The sequence below is a fragment of the Amphiura filiformis genome, unplaced genomic scaffold (genome assembly GCF_039555335.1).
Source record: "Amphiura filiformis unplaced genomic scaffold, Afil_fr2py scaffold_58, whole genome shotgun sequence".
NCBI classification, from domain to species: domain Eukaryota; kingdom Metazoa; phylum Echinodermata; class Ophiuroidea; order Amphilepidida; family Amphiuridae; genus Amphiura; species Amphiura filiformis.
Genome location: NW_027305522.1, coordinates 398,623 through 415,938, shown reverse-complemented (window position 1 = coordinate 415,938; position 17,316 = coordinate 398,623). Strand labels below are relative to the sequence as shown.

The following is a 17,316-nucleotide window of genomic DNA, read 5'->3' as shown; positions in this document are numbered from 1 at the left end:
TTTCATCTGAAAGAACTTCGGAATCTATTTATGAGAGTGCACCACTCTTAATTAAATCACGTGATCACTGTTGACCAATCAATTATCTCAGTGGTTCCCTACGAGATTGTATACAACATGTCTGCCAATTGAATAAATTTGATATCGAAGTAACAAGAAAATGTTTTGGTAAGCAGTTATTGTACATTGATTTCATTTTTTAAAACGACGAAAATGTGTATTATTTAATACTCAGTACATATGGTCGTGTCTGTTGTGCCAAATATATTCTATTTTTATGTGTACAGCGTGTGAAATAGCGGCATTGTTTACGTAGTGCAGAATTCACTAGACATGACAAGCGGCTAGCATGCTAGGGGACGCAGGGGTAACCTTGTCAATCAATGGTTATCAGAATCAGAATCATCAAGGATATCCCGCCTATTATATTCAGGCGCACCCCTTCAAGTTCGCTGTCACAGCTGTGTTGAAGGGTCCGTTGAGCGAAGCGATATTTTTTTTTTCCCTTAAAATCTTTAGTCCATCGAGGTCTGTATAATGACGAATCCAATACAAATGGCGAAGTAAGCTCATTAAAAACACATCAAAATCCACAACAAAAACTAAATGCTCATAGGGTCTACTCTAATCTAGCTCTACTACAAAGTGTAAGTTCGTGCAAAGTAAAAAAAAAATGTACATGCAGAGAGTTCATCGAGGCATAATTAGGGACAGGCACATCTGAGCGAGGGCGCTATTTATTTTACTTGATAATAAAGCCCTATGTAAATCTGTGCCATTTTGTGCCACTGAAAACACCATTTTTGGAGAAAATGATGAATAAAACCAAAATTAATCTGTTTCAGATGCTCTAGTTTGCATTGACAACAGTTTCAATGCAGTTTAGGAAGCAGAATGCAACATTGACTTCACTTTTGAATATTTTTTTCTGTGAGATGTGCCTTGGTGAAAATCACCGTTTTGGTCAAAAAAGGGGTCAAAAAGGGGCATTTTTGGGAAAAAATTCTATTTTGACCCAAAATTCATCTTCTGACAAAAGCTTTCATCCTTTTCACATAACAATTCCAGTTTACTTATTTGCTGGGAGAAAGCACATTTTTGTTATCGCTTGGGAAAAATCATTGTTTTTGCCCAAAATGGGCCCAAAATGGCCAAAAAATGGCAAAATTTGACCAAAATTAGCACAAAAATCACAAAAGGGAAATCTGACAAAAGGGAAACATGGTTTGACAAAAACTTTCATCCTTTTCACATACCAATTCCAGTTTACTTATTTGCTGGGAGAAAGCACTTTTTGTTATCGCTGGGAAAAATCATTGTTTTAGCCTAAAATGGGCCCAAAATGGCCGAAAAATGGCAAAATTTGACTTTTGACAAAAAATCACTTTTTTACCACCTTAAAATTTGAATTATCATACAAAATTTCACAGATGTGTTGAAAATGATAACATACATAATATTCAACAAAAATTAGATTAAATTACAGTGAAAACAAAAAATTGACAGGGGGGCACAAAAATTATCAAGTCCCCCCATGGCCATGCACTCCTATGGTAAGTCTTATCAGAGAAAATGGCCCAATGTTCCGACAGTAATTTCGTCATAACTTCACTTAGCAATACAGTAGAAGATTGGTTTTGGTGTCAAATTGTTTCTGAGAAGTTCTCTCTTAATTAATTTGAAATTTTTATGCCTGTCCCTAGCATAATACATAGGCTAGCATCGATGACAGATGTGTTACATAGCCCATGTAAAACAGCTTTGTTAGTGAGAGCATATGATATATGCAATATATAATGTAATGTAATCATGCAAAAGGTTTAACCATGCCATGTGTGAGTTCATGTAATAGGAGTTAAGATGCAGATTATATTCAGAAGCACAGATCTACACAGTATCATGGTTGATGCATATTAAGGTGCATATATTGTACAGCAAACTAAATAAACAATTTTAAAAACAATAGTAATAGTATGCGTCCATAAGGGCAGCACAGGCAAGTTTTAAATGACATAGTTGTGAAGACAAAATTGGCGAGTCATAATTGGCGAGTCATAATTGGCGAGTCAAGTTGGCGAGACATGATTGGCGAGTCAAGTTGGCGAGACATGATTGGCGAGTCAAAATTCACTAGACATGACAAGCGGCTAGGGGACGCAGGGGTAACCTTGTCAATCAATGGTTATCAGAATCAGAATCAGAATCATCAAGGCGATGATTCTATTGTCCACCAAAGTTAAGCTAATGACATCACCCAGGGTTCGATTTAGAAAATAAAATTTACATGCACAACTCTGATTTTTTCCTCAAAATGGGCTGAATAACACAAAATTTTGCATGCACAGGCAAAATTCTACATCACCAATACGTTTATAGCCATGATCAATCCAATCGATAGGCAATTATCCCCAGAGGACCACTGTGCGAAATAATACCAAGTTTAACGTGTTCGGGCCCGCTACTTTTGTTTGCATGGAATTATAAAATATTTAATACAATTTGAAATGAAATGAAAATTATAATAATAATGAAAAATCATCACAATGTTATTAATAATGATAATAATAATAACTTTAATGTTAAATCATAATATAAAGCTACCAAGTAATCTACATTTTAATGTGAAGGTCTGAAAGGCCATCCCGGCAAACATTAGGCCTATGTTTAGGTTTTGGTTTTAAATATCGGGTTAAATAAAGGTCAGGAAAACATTTTAAAACGTTTTGTATGGAAACACACTACAAAAAAAAAATTTTTAATGTTTTCCAAATGTTATTGAAAAAATATTTTCTGCAAACATATTTTGCCAAATATTTTGTCACCACTTTTAAATGATTGTTTGAGAATATTTGCATTAATCAAAAAGTGTTTTTGAATGTTATGAAAAAGTTTTATTCCCTTTATATACCTTTTTAAACCCGACATTTAAACATTTTCTGGCAACCTTTTCTAACCTTTTGCGAATGATGTCGAAAACTCAAAAACATTGTGTGTTTGCTGGGATAATTGAACATAATTCAAAATTGAATAACACAATATAAATAATAACAAAAATAATACTAATAAATATGTATTAGGCCTATACTCAAAAGACGCATTCCTATAGGCCAACAATTTGAGAATTATTAAAGTGCTTAGTTTTAACCAAATATAAAATCACAAGCGCATTTTAATATAACATTTTTCTGCTAAATTGAATTGGTATTTGTATTCAAGTCAGGCCTACATTTTATGACAAGCTATATAGTCCACAGTTTGTGTGGATATTTATAATATTACAAATTCATTTTTAGGCCTATGATAATGATAAAAAAATGTTTTAATTTCTTTAATAAAAAAATCTTACAGTATACCTTATATTCTTATATATTGCTTATAATAATATATTAAAATTATTATCATTATTTTGTTTATATTTTTATTATTGTTTTTTTTTAAAATCATAATCATACAGAATAAATTAAGTCATGACAACTTGTTGTTGAGTGCTGCTGAATCCAGGTACCTGGCTGAATCACTTCGTAAAGTATTAAAGTGCGCCGCCGTAGCTTAATTCCATGATCTTGATCCTACTGTTATCGATATACAGTACCTGACGCGTGTAAGTGACCAAAACACGCGTGCCCCGCGAATTTTTCCACGCAAAACTCCCGCGTGGGAATTACTGATCGCGGTTGAATGCGTGTTGTAATCCGCCTGGGAGGCATGATGTCGGTCGAGGAGATACAACTCGGCAAATTACCCGTGGTCTTCCGTGTGATCGCGTGAGATCGCGTCGTGTATCGTGTTGAAGCGTGTTGTGAATTCTTGTCTCAAAATCAATATCGTTGTGTTTGTTCTGTTAAGTGCATGTACTCAAAACCAAACAAGATGACGATTAACGTAATTGTTGTGTAATTAATGTAATTATGGTAAACTCAACCAGGGATAGACAGACTCAACTAAGCCTCTAGTACACTGGGACTGAACGACTGCTTGCCCTTTGTGTTTACACTCACTTACGTTACAGGGATACAGATACACACACCGCACGCGGCGGGCCGAAAATACCCCAAAACTCGGCATTTTAAAATCGCTCCTATTTATTTCAAATTTAAAGTATAGCTCTAAAATTGACTAAAACCCCTCACCATAGATGAAATAAACAACCAATCATCATAAAGGTGTATTTTAACTTTTATTTTTGCGTTGACGGCCTTTCAAAGTCAAGCTTGCTTTACGCAAGTTCAGCTCCCCTGACACCGTGCATAGCCAGGGTGTATAGTAGTCGGCGACGCGACGCCCCAGATATCATATTTCACGTGAAATGCACAATGCATGTTTTGATCTTCAAAACCCCTCGTCAAAAATAAATGGTACGCGGGCAATTATCCAATTTTGTTTTTAAACCACAAGTGTTCCCCTTTTCGACATAATACTGAAATAATTATATTATAAGCCAGATCAGGCATAGTGGAAAAAATGGGCAATACGACACTACCCAGTCCAGCCGCGAAACCCCGGCCAGCTGATGAGCTATAGCGGCCCGATGCTACCGGGCCAGGTAGCCAAACTCTTCAGGTCGTTAGATATATTTTCGCCCTGGGTTTTCGCCGTGTTGAATATCCACTCAGTCGTTGCACTCTAGGAATGCTAAAATTAAATAAAAATGAAAGTAGTTTCTTAAAAGGTCCAATTGATGATTCGATCCTTGAAGGTTGAACAAGTAATTTGTATATTCGATTGACACATCGTGTAGGTCTTGCCGCTTTAAAAATCAACAAGAAGTTCAACTTGAAACATCAAGGGAATCAAGTTGAAGGTAAATTTATTTTGATATATATGCATACTTCATGTGCAAGATATTATCACAAGACTTGTAAATTTTATAGGCCTATCTTGCACATTTCTTACCTGATTTATATTGCTTGTATTGCTTTAAATCATTTCAAGACATAATTTTTGTACATTTCAGCAGTGTTTTTCGTACTTTTGGCACATTAGGGTTCCCACTACATTTTTTTTTACAAGCGTCCGATGACGCGTGACGGCATTTTCTTGTCAGATACTTGTCATGCTTGTTCTCCATCTCATCATGACAACACATGCGCACCGATGGTATAGGGTCATTAATTTATTTTTCCATTTTGCATAGACCCTAGAGTGAATGTTGCATCGTATTTCCATTTTAAAACGTAGGCGAGTCATAGTTTTATCTTTGGTATTATATATATCTTGCTCATAATGGCGGCTTGTAGATAAGACGTGCGTCGACATCGGTCCGTCAATCCAGACTTAATTTACCTGTTTACGACAGTTTATGGCCATAAATTTATATCTCATCATATTCATAATTATCTAAGGACTATTTTGGACAGTGTTTCTGTTGAAATGTCAGGACGTAGTAGAAGAAAACCCCCTGTTAAAAACGACGACAGCGCGGGAATTACAAATGCTAATGGGTCAGCCATGGCTGACCAGTCCACTACGGTCAACGCTGTAGACAACAACATGGACACTACCACCGAACAAACCGCGGAGCAGTCATCCATGGCCAAACCGGCTAGTAATACGCAGCGAGAACAGTTCGAGACTACAGTTATGGCATCCCTAAAGAAACTGCTAGCTGGCCAAGATCAATTGAAATCGGATCTAGAGACATTTAAGAAAGACATCACTAAATCAGTTGAATTCCAAGGAGAAGAAATAAATGAACTAAAGGAAAATACGGACAAAATGGCCACCAAACTTAACAATGCATGTCTGAACATTACAAGTCATGCAGAGCATATTGGTAAGCTATGGGAGGAGGTGAATAAGTCAGAGAGGTTCTCAAGGAGGAACAATTTGCGAGTTGTTGGTTATCCTGAAAGTGAAGGGGAAAATGTGAAAGAAATTGCCAAGGACATTTTCATTACCAAGTTCGGCTTTGACGATATCGAAATCGAACGAGCACACCGTGCTGGAAGGGTTCGCCATTACAGCGGATCGCACAAGAAACCTCGCCATATTCTAATACGGCTTCTCCGGTATGGGGATAAAGTCAGCATCTTGAAGAGCTGGAGACAGTGTTTAAAAACTGAACCTTTTCATATCACAGACGACCTTACACAAGTTGACCTTGAAGAAAAACAGAAGTGGAAAGAAGAAGTCGCTGAGTTGTATAAACGAGGAATGAAACTACGTTTCAGTGGAGGAATATGGCGCGACAATTCAGGTAATAGAGCACCATTCTACAAGCATACTGGAAATCCATTCGTAGAAGTAACTGAAGGACTAATGGACATACAGAAAGGTACATGGTATCCATCTAAAAAAACTGAATGATAGAATAAACAAATGTAAATAGTGGAAAATAACTTTATAATGCAATTGACCTATGTTGTAAATGGTGGACTCCAAAAACTTTGAATTTTATATGACATTTATGAAATTACTTTTATAAACCCAAAAAAATATTGGGCCAAGCAACTGTATCATTTATCTTGCTCTGGATTGGCAGCAAGATCGACCGTCGGACTGCACGGAATTACTCTTGTAAATTTTATTGCTAAACTAATCACATTTTGATTTGCTAAATTTTGTTTGTGTTTTTTTCCTTGTTATTTTAGTGTTTATTGTTATGTCTTGTACCTGTGCGGTGTGCCTAAAACATGTTAAAAAAAATCAAAGAAGATTGATGTGTACTATTTGTAAAAGGTTTATACATAAGCAATGTAGTGATGTTACTTCTAAGGAATTTCGTAAAAACCTCAATACCAAATATTGGCATTGTAATGTTTGTAATGACCTAATTGCTCTACCGTTTAACCATATAATTGATGATAGTGTGTACCTGCTTACATTATATAATGTGTCATTCGACCACAATTTAAAATCAATAGATAATATTATTGTTGACGGATTTAAAGATTTGGTGTACAATCCATTCAAAGATTGTATTGATGATAGAGTAGATGGTTGTAGTACACTAACTTCTGATTTTAATAATAATAATACTGAATACTACACTGATGATAAGCTGGATGAAATGAAGGAGATGATATCTGATAACAATCTGTCAATGTTGAACGTAAACATTAGAAGTATCACCAAAAATCTAGATTCTTTGAAAGATTACCTGCATTGTTGTAACATTCGATTTAATGTTATCGGTATCGCAGAAACGTGGCTAAATGACAAACCTCATGACTACTTCAGACTTAATGGATATAATTTGGAGCTTCATAATCGTGAAAATAATAGAGGGGGAGGGGTTTGTTTATATGTTGATGATACGATAAATTATAGTGTACGTCATGATCTAAACAAAATGAAACACCCTGATCACACAGAAACTTTGTTTATTGAAATCGATCGTCCTAAGGTAAAAAATGTTGTTATTGGTATTGTTTATAGGTCACCTGATCAGGATGTACGTGAATTTAACCGATTTGTAGAAGATTTGTTATCTAAACTAACACAAGATGAAAATAAGTTATTGTATATAATGGGAGACTTCAATATTAATTTGCTAAATGAAGATGTGCACGCACCAACCAATGAATTTATCGACATGATGACATCTTACTCTTTGTATCCAAGCATTACAAAACCCACCAGAATTACCTCACGATCTGCGACCCTTATTGATAATATTTTTACAAATTCTCATCATAAACAAAAGGCTGGTATATTATTAACCGACATCAGTGATCACCTGCCAACTTTTGTATCTACAGACTTATCAGTTTATAAGGAAAATGTTAGCAAAGATAATAATATTGAAATCACAGATTTGAGTGAAAAAAATATGCTTATTTTTAAGCAAAGGTTGGGATGTGTAGATTGGGATGATGTGTGCTCATCTGATGATGTCAACAAATCGTATATGTCGTTTATTAATAAATTCAATTCGTTGTATGATGAATGTTTTCCAAAAAAGAAGTTAAAGAAATCATCTATGAAGTATAAACCAAAGTCCCCTTGGATTACATAATCTTTGATGAAATGTATAAGAAGAAAAAATCTATTATATAAAAATCATTAAACAGACCAACAGAACATAATATTCAAAAATACAAAATGTATCGTAATAAACTTAATATTACTCTTCGTTTGGCAAAACAAAATTATTTCAGCAGCTTGCTAGATAAAGAAAAACACAATATGAGGAGCACCTGGAAGATTTTGAATTCTATCCTTAAAAATAACAAAAAAACCTATTTCGGATAAATTCATCAAAAATAATGAAACCCTTACTGACTCAAAGGAAATTGCTAATGAGTTTAATAAGTACTTTTCCAGTATAGGCCCTACTTTAGCCTCTAGCATTAAACACACTGGTAATGATTACAACTCATATTTGAAAAATACTCACTTTAGTGCTACATGCTTTCTGCGACCTACAGATGAGGAAGAAATTGCGAAAATCATTAGAAAGCTTGGGAATAGAAAAAGCCCTGGCCATGATAATATCAAATCAGATCTCATTAAAACAGTAGCAAATGAAATTTGCTATCCATTGAAAATGTTATTTAATCTATCTCTTAGTACTGGAACAGTACCTGATGATATCAAATTAGCCAAAGTTGTTCCCATTTATAAAAAAGACAACCCACAACATTTTGGTAACTATAGACCTGTCTCTGTCTTACCCACTTTTTTCTAAAATTTTGGAACGTATTGTTCATAACAGGTGCTGTGATTTCTTAGTCAAAAATAATATTTTGTATCAAAAGCAATATGGATTCAGAAGCAATCATACCACTTATAAGGCTGTGTTAGATTTTGTTAAGGAGGTTAGTAAAGCTATTGATGATGATAAATTAACTGTAGGTATTTTTATGGATCTGTCAAAGGCCTTTGACACCATTGACCATACTATTTTACTGGATAAACTGTATCACTATGGGTTCCGTGGGATTTCTCATGCATGGTTCTCAGATTACCTTTCAAACAGAAAGCAATATGTTCAATTTAATAATACAGTTTCATCGCATGAAAAAGTAATTTGTGGTGTACCTCAGGGTTCTATACTTGGGCCACTACTTTTTATTCTATACATGAATGACATTTGTAATACTTCAAAACTTCTATCGTTTATTCTTTTTGCTGATGATACCACTGCATTTTTTTCTGATAAAGATATTAACGTTCTCTATGATACAATGAATAATGAACTGCAAGAAGTATCCAATTGGTTCAAATGTAATAAATTATCTCTTAATGCTTCTAAAACTAATCTAATGTTACTTGGAACGGCCTACAAAACGAAGAATGCTAAGGTAGATCAATCAATTCAATTAGACGGTTGTAAATTGACAAGAATTACTAGTACAAAGTTTTTAGGCATGATTATAGATGAAAATTTGACATGGAAATCTCATATTGAAAATGTTTGCAAATTATGTTCCAGAAATCTTGGTGTCTTGAACAAAGTCAAGCACTTCTTGCCCAAAAATTCATTGTATCAATTATACTGTTCTTTTATCTTACCTTACTTATTATATGGAATATTGTTATGGGGTAATGCACCTATGACCTATTTAACGAAAGTATTCAAGCTTCAAAAACGGGCTATAAGAATAATATCAAACAGCTCATACTTGTGTCATACAAAACCATTGTTTGAAAAATATAATACTCTGAACATTTTTGAAATATATAACAAAGAGCTGGGTATTTTCATGTATAAGTACAAGAAGGGTTTACTTCCGTCATCATTTGATCATGTTTTTACTGAATTAGGAAGCTTTCATGGATATGATACTAGATACAAAACAAATTTCCGACATGAAATTCATAAAATTAAAACTGTTTTTAACACAGGACCAAAATTATGGAACAGTTTACCTGAATCAGTTAAGGATGCAATAACTTTGAATTCTTTTAAGAAAGCTATCTCTTCCTTCCTAAGTAATACAAATGATCAAATGAGTAGTAGATATTCCAGTCTTGTGAGTCGGTAAATTTCTGATAAATTATCACCATAATTGTTTTTCCCTGGAAACGTTGCAGTTTGGCTGGATTGCGGGTGGAGGGGTGGGGTGGGTTGGTGGGGGGGGTGAAAGCTTTTTTTTGTCCTTGAATATGGTGAAATTTTGGTGAAGTGGTGAAGTGTTTCGGCTTGGGGTTATGTTATCATTGAGTTGTTGTTGTTGTTTTTTGTTGCAAGATTATCCTATACTTTAAATGCTTTAAGCCCCTAGTTTCCTAGTAAGTACTTTAGTTTGCAATTTTGTGTATTTTCATAATTTTCATTAATTATGTTAGGGGTTCATTCATGTATTTTCATGGCTGGGCGGTTGTTTGTGCCCGAGGGCATAAGCGGCCGTTTAGTCGTGTAGATATATGAAGGAACCCCGTTCATACATACCTGAATATTTTATGATTCTTACATCATCAAAACAATATAAAAAAAAAAATTACAAATACATTATTAAAAACATGATTTTCCTTACCCGGCGATCTCACATCCGGGACGACCAATCACTGCTGGCGCTGTTATATAGCGTGTATGTATGAACGTAAATTAATGCTTATTTACCGGTTGATTAACCGTCATTTTTTTAATTTTTTAATTTGCCGGTAAATTAACAACACTGACTTATTTATTTTTGTTTATCCTTATTTGTTAGGCCTCCGCACTTGTCTTGTTTAGTTGTTTATGTGTGTGTGTTTAATTTTTTTGTAAGGTGGTGCAACACTTTTGCAGGCATTTGCCTTTTGTTGCATCTCCTCCATCTTGTGTTTTTTAATCATTTTGGTGTTAATTAAGTATTCTTTGTATTTTTGATGGAAATAAATTGAATTGAATTGAAAAAAATTGAATTGAATATATCCTGTCCAAAATGGATGGATGGACCATGCATGGACGCTCAGTGATCCCTTGCGATCCATGGACATTGCCCTGCACTGCAGCTCGCCTGCCTGATGCCTACCATGAGCCGAAACACCATCTCTCTCAACCTCACTCGAAGCCTATCGGAGATATCTGTGAAAATCAGGGTGAAGGCAGCCTTTCGGGCTGATATTGGGCTATTCCAGATAAAACATGCACCCCCCCTATAGAGGGCAAAAATGTTTTTTTCTAAAATGTCTGGAATTCCAAAGCATACTTGAGGAAGAAACCTGGATTTCCAGCCCTGTTTAGTGCATGTAAAATCTGGAAATCCATGGAGGGGTATAGAGGTTTTTTAAAATTGTCAAAAAAAAGTTGGAATTTTCAATTGACTTACCCAAAAAAATCTGGAATTCCATCGCCCTCTATAGAGGGTTTCTAAAAATATCCAAATAAAAAGTTGGAATTTTTCAATTGACTAGCAAAAATGTCTGGAATTCCATGGAGGGGTATAGAGGGTTTTAAAATAATTAAAAAAAGTTGGAATTTTCAATTGACTTACCAAAAAAAATCTGGAATTCCATCGCCCTCTATAGAGGGTATCTAAAATTACACAAATAAGTTGGAATTTTTCAATTGACTACCAAAAAGTCTGGAATTCCATGTTAGGGTTTTTAGAGTTATTTTAGGCTTGTATAGGTGTTTATTGTTCTCAAGGTTTCATTATATTGGCTTTATCTGCATTTATTCAAAGTCATCTATGATGTTTTACATGTATAATGTAGGCCCATCACCAAGGCATGTGTTTAGCAGTAACGTACGCAAGTTTTCAAAGTCGGGGACAGGGGTCTCGATTCTCTGACTGTTTTAAAATTTAATAACTAATTCCCCAGTTTCCCCCCGATTGGGTGCATTATTTGGGCACATCCCCCTGTTCCCTTTGCGCACGCCACTGGTGTTGGTATCCTAGGTAACCACTAAAATTAAGCTTCTCTTTTGTAAAGGGTTGCTGTTCTCCTTACGGGTTTTCAATAACAATGTGTGGTATGTAGGCCTACTACTAGTTTCTATATTAGGCCTAAAAAATGTTTGATCGGCGTAACATAATTTTAACATTTTTGTTAAACTGGGTCTTTAGGTCCATGAACTGAACCACACAAAGGGACGCCTACTCTGTCGGCAGCACACATTTCGAACTATAAAAGGATTGTATTGTGAAACTCAGTTTCTTGCTTCAGCTCTTTCTAAAAATTCATTAGGGCAAAATTCTTTCTTTATGTCCTTAATTATTCTTTATTTAATTCTGTTCTTTCTTTCTTGAGGCCTAGATCTTTTTCCCTACTTTACAACTCGAATATTGTTGTATTGTCAATGGATATACCGTAGAACGTTCGCCTAGTAATGGCGCTATGGGCCCACTTGATATAACTAGTATTTTAGACACAAACTTAAAGTGCCCTCCCACAAAAATCCCACCAGCAAATAAGGGCACATACCCTTAATTCTTGTTGTGATTTTTAGAGGAGGTAGCTCTCTCTTTGTACATGAAATTTACCCCAAGGCAAAGGAGACCATGTGCGCCATTAGGCGAACGTTTACGGTACATAAGAATTCAAACTTTCTTACTTTGGTTTGAGCTGAGACTAAAATACCTAAAGCCTCAAATGTTGTTTTTATATTAAATATATACCTGTATTTGAATGAAATAGATTTATAATAGGCTACATGATAAATACATGAAGCCACAGCAAGTAGAACGAGTGCGATCTTGTCGCGCCGAGGGTGCTTGCTAATTGCTGCAGTACCATGTACTATACAGGTGCTCATTTGTTAAAAGGGAATTCCCTGATTGGGGAGTGGACGATCAAAGCGAAGTAAGAGCTCATATCTAAATTCGTTGGGGACTGTTACTTTTTCAACGTCCGTATACATACGACATGTATGAATAAAATACGACATGAATAAAGTAATCGTCTTCCAAATCTAGGTATATCAATTTAGCACCCAGATTGGGAAGATAGAGGAAATGGTCCTTTTATTGTTACCAAAAATAAATAACTTGACTCACAAATGCTAGTATTTCGAACGCAATGCAACTTCTTTTCTAAAATTTGCAAGTTTCTTGAGTTTTCTTGAGTAAACACGACCAAGCTGAGTTGTCCACACTTGCGTTTTACTTGACTTTGTTTATGTAAATATATTCAAGGTTTTTATAATTGACACCTGTCTATTTCTTTCCTTGCCCTGTTGTATAGCTATTATTATAAGATGAGCTCAAAGTGTATATTTCTACATTTTGAGCTCAAAATATTTAATAGGGATATCATATGTCTATACTATTACTATGATGCGCATGCGTTGTGTGTGCTATGTGGGAGTGTGGGCTGTGGGAGTGAGTGTGATGCTGTTTAAAAAATGTATAGGCCTATAAAAACAAAATCTTCGCACAAGCTAGAATGAAGAGTGCACCCAAGTCAAGCTGGGGATCACCATTGCAGGGGATGAACCTATAGACCCACACCACTCTTCGTCATACATAAATTCTCCCAGCCACATTTCCCTAACATAATATGAAATTTAAAAAAAAAAAGGAAATTTAGTTCGGCAGAGGTGGGGCTCGAACCCACGCTGCACCGCTATCATGTATACAGTATCGACATATTACCAGCGCCTTTACCGCTCAGCCAACTGACTTGTTGGGGCCATCTTGAAAATTTGAACATATAATCACAACTTCAATTACTTAAACATACCATGTGACAAGCAAAGACAGAAAACGTACCATATTTTGGAATTTTATCTGCTTAAAAACATTAATGTGTAGAGCTACCATTATTAATATTGTTGAATTCTCAGGCGCATACAGACAATACGAGGGGCCTATGACACATACACTATTGATTTCGTGCACGCACATGCTCTGCAAGGTAGGGAGCCTAGTCAGCCTACCATTTTTCTTGTAAGACTGTCTGGATTTTTGCAATTTATAGTAAAAGTCCACATAGGTCCCCAAAGTCCTTTCAGATATTAAAAGATAAAATTCCCATAAAGACGAAACAGTAATCTTTAGTGGGGACCTACGTAAATTTTACATAAAATTTCCGCCATCAATTCAGTGTTAATTTTTATTATTCAGAAAATATTTTGGCGTATATAAAATTGAAATAAAATTCTCTGCTTCCTAAACCACATAAACTGAAGCATGATTGGGTATCACGAATCGTTATATATGATGTAGGCTACAGTTAATATTCAAATATTCTTTTACACATATGATGCTTCAGTTTTTACACAAACAAGAATTTGTCTTTAAAAAAAACCAAGTTCACGGATCAGGTGTATAGTACATGTACTTTGAGCTACTTTGGTCTAACATTTAATATTCATATCTATCCTACTCTGCACTTATTCGACAATAAATAAGTGATATGAGGCTTAATAATGATACATGTGTCTTGACTCTGAAAAACAATATTTTTTAAAAACCTCATTTTGCATTTAGTTTTAAGCCACCGCTGAAGCCACCTACAGGATCTCATTTTGCATTTAGGGTTTTTATTGCGTCATAAAAGTAGCAAAACTTTCTTTATATATGGCACAATTCGTGCCTGGAAAAGGCTATGGATCCCCTCTTACAACCTATCAACAGGTCTGATTTCTATAATGAGGTGTCACCGGGTTTCATGAGATAATAATACCAAATCTAAACACCATGAAATTCAACACATCACGCGTCACGACCAAGCTCACATTGGGCGCCCATTCCTTTTTTAAAGGAATTTTTATTAAGCCACCTACAGGAATTTGGCTATAAACTACGAAGAAAATTGTACATGTATGCAAGATGCCTTATCACTAAAGTAAACAAATTACACAGCCATTTGCTCTTGCTAGCTTTTGTCAGGGTCAGGGATATTTGTCTCATAGTCCTGCTTTTATGAACACCAATATTATACAGGTTTATAGGCCTACACATGGGTTATTACAAGAGTCAATAAACATTTGACCAATTAACTATAGATAATGGGCTTAGTTTTATGCAATGTAGTTATATTGAACTTTTTCTGAAGTAAGTCGCCTGCTGCATAGTTTTCTATACAGATGATATGTTTACTTTGTGATTAGGCCTGATCATGAACTGCTAGTTTGATTAACCAAACGGGTATGTGTATTGGCAGCATGAGACGGCTATAAGCCAATTGCAAACATATTTATAAAAAAGGCTAAAAAATTCCTACACTGAGTAGACTCTTTGCCGGGTTTAAGGGCTAAATAGTAACATGAGATGTGGGGGCAAGTGGCATCATTTCACTGCCGTGAAAAAATATTTCATTGAAAACCCTCCCACTCAGCTATTTTAAAAAGGTAATCAGGCTTCCTCAGCATGTGCAATAAATTAGCATTACATTTTTCTTACTCATCTGGAATGGATAACAATTGAAATGGCAGACATGTTGGTTTTAAGTTCTAAGTGACAGAGGGCTATTTCTCTAGTTCGATTCCACAACCATTCACACTTATCACCTGTGTTATGGTATTATTTTGCGAATTGCCCTGTGGTACTTTATGGAGGGGAGACTTTTATTTAAATATAAAGGACGAGTGGCCAGAATTCGGTAGGGTCTATACTAACTATATAGCTTTACAAATTCAGAGTCTTGCAATTATGATTTTAGAGCCAAAGGGTAACTATATATTATAAAATTATAAAAGGTTAGAAAGTCGGTATTAAAAGCAAGTCAGTAAGATACACCTCTACACTACAGGCTGCACTCCATAGTAGGCCCACAGCTAAAAACTACACTGACAGAAAAAAAAAAAAAAAAGAGAAGAACTTTTTTTTTTTTTTTTTTCTACAATGCAAAATTGATCATTAAGAGGAGGAAGCAAATTATGTTGCCAATACCGTATGTTGACTTTAATTTTCCACTTTTATGCAAGAAATAAAAGAAGAAGATAAAAATTCCTTTTTAAAGGGAAAGCCCGCTTCAATGCAGAAGAGGTCTTGTAATTAGTTTGGGTGGAAGGCATTTTAGGATCACTTTTTATGATCCATCATGTTTCATGACAGTCCACCAAACCAGGTGGTGTTCGCATTGCATTTTCATCGTCAACCGTGTAATTGAACAAACATTAACTCCTATAACTTCCTGTCAACTCTTCAATTAATTACTCCAAATTGTTCTGTCTTTTTGTATTTTCTGCCTTGCTCATTATTAATATAAAGAACACACTGCAGTTTTTAGTTAATTGGCTAAAAACTGTCATCCTACTTGCCTTATACATGCACATTAATTTTATATTAATTTATATATTAATTCGCAATTTATGCATATCACATTATAAAATGTATATATAAAGACTGATATTGTTCAATAGGCCTACATGTATATAAATTATACCCATATCAAAAATAGGCCCTGAAATTACATCGAATTTTTCCCGTTGAAAAGACAAAACTGATGTTTAAGATATCAATTATTTCATAAAATTACATTTTGAGTCATTTTTATCCATAAAACGATACAGGATATAGGATATTTTTACTTTGACTTTTACGTCCATAAAGGTTTTAATCATGTTATCAATACACACATCTCATGCTGTGCTGATCTCCAGGAGGTCTGAAAATGTAAATCTAAGAACGCCTGATAACAAGGATACTATCATGTTCTTTCGTTGACATGCTGTGGAAACTATTATAGGCCTGGCATATAACTTTTAATGTCATATTTCCTTCAAACCATAACTTTTGAAATTCTCACTCGTTTTCATTCGTTGAAACGGCAAAACATACTTTCTTTTTCATACAAATCGAATAACATGTCTTACATATATTTTCACCATAAAAATTTCCGCTAAGTAATTCAAACCAATGCTAGTACCCGTAATCTCTTTATCAAACAAAGACGATCTCCGATTAGATAGCCAGCTCTTAGCTGGCGAAAATCAGAATCCCTCAAACTCAAAGGGACAGGGATAAAATGTTTGTTTGTTGTTGTTGTTTTGGCCAAATAATTATTTTATTGTTTTGATTACGTTCGATAAATTTGGTTTTACCATAGACCACTTATCTTTCCTATTTTGGAGATTGATGATAAAAGACATAATGTACGATTTTGGTAAGATTTTAATTTTGTTCTTCTTTTTTGTCAAAAATTACTATGATTACATAATATTACTGCTACATGTACTAGTAACACTTTATCTGTCAAGGGGGTCTTCTGATCATTTTAACCTGAGACTAGTAAACCAACAGTCTCAAGTTTACTAGTCTCAGTTTTAACTAAGCGAAAATAATGAGGTAAAAAGTAAAAACCGACTTAGCCGCTTAACTGTGGAGCTTTGGGGATCCCAGTTTTATTATAAAAACATCAAATTTTACTTTGGAGGTTTAGTCCTTTACATGGTATTTCAGATAGCATTGGGCAACTACAATCATGTAAGAAGTACAAATTTGAGCAAAATATGCAGCAAATGATAGCTTTACTGTAATACCAGAAGATGGGAGAAAT

At 34.8% G+C, this 17,316-nt stretch overlaps 1 protein-coding gene across 1 annotated transcript in view; it reads left to right on the top strand.

Moving 5' to 3' along the window:
• The first annotated feature begins 94 nt into the window (after positions 1 to 94).
• LOC140144479 (uncharacterized) overlaps positions 95 to 17,316 on the top strand; it is a 167,233-nt gene continuing 150,011 nt past the window's right edge. The window contains 1 exon segment of the mRNA XM_072166289.1: positions 95 to 168. The gene's annotated coding sequence lies outside the window, so the exon portion shown is untranslated.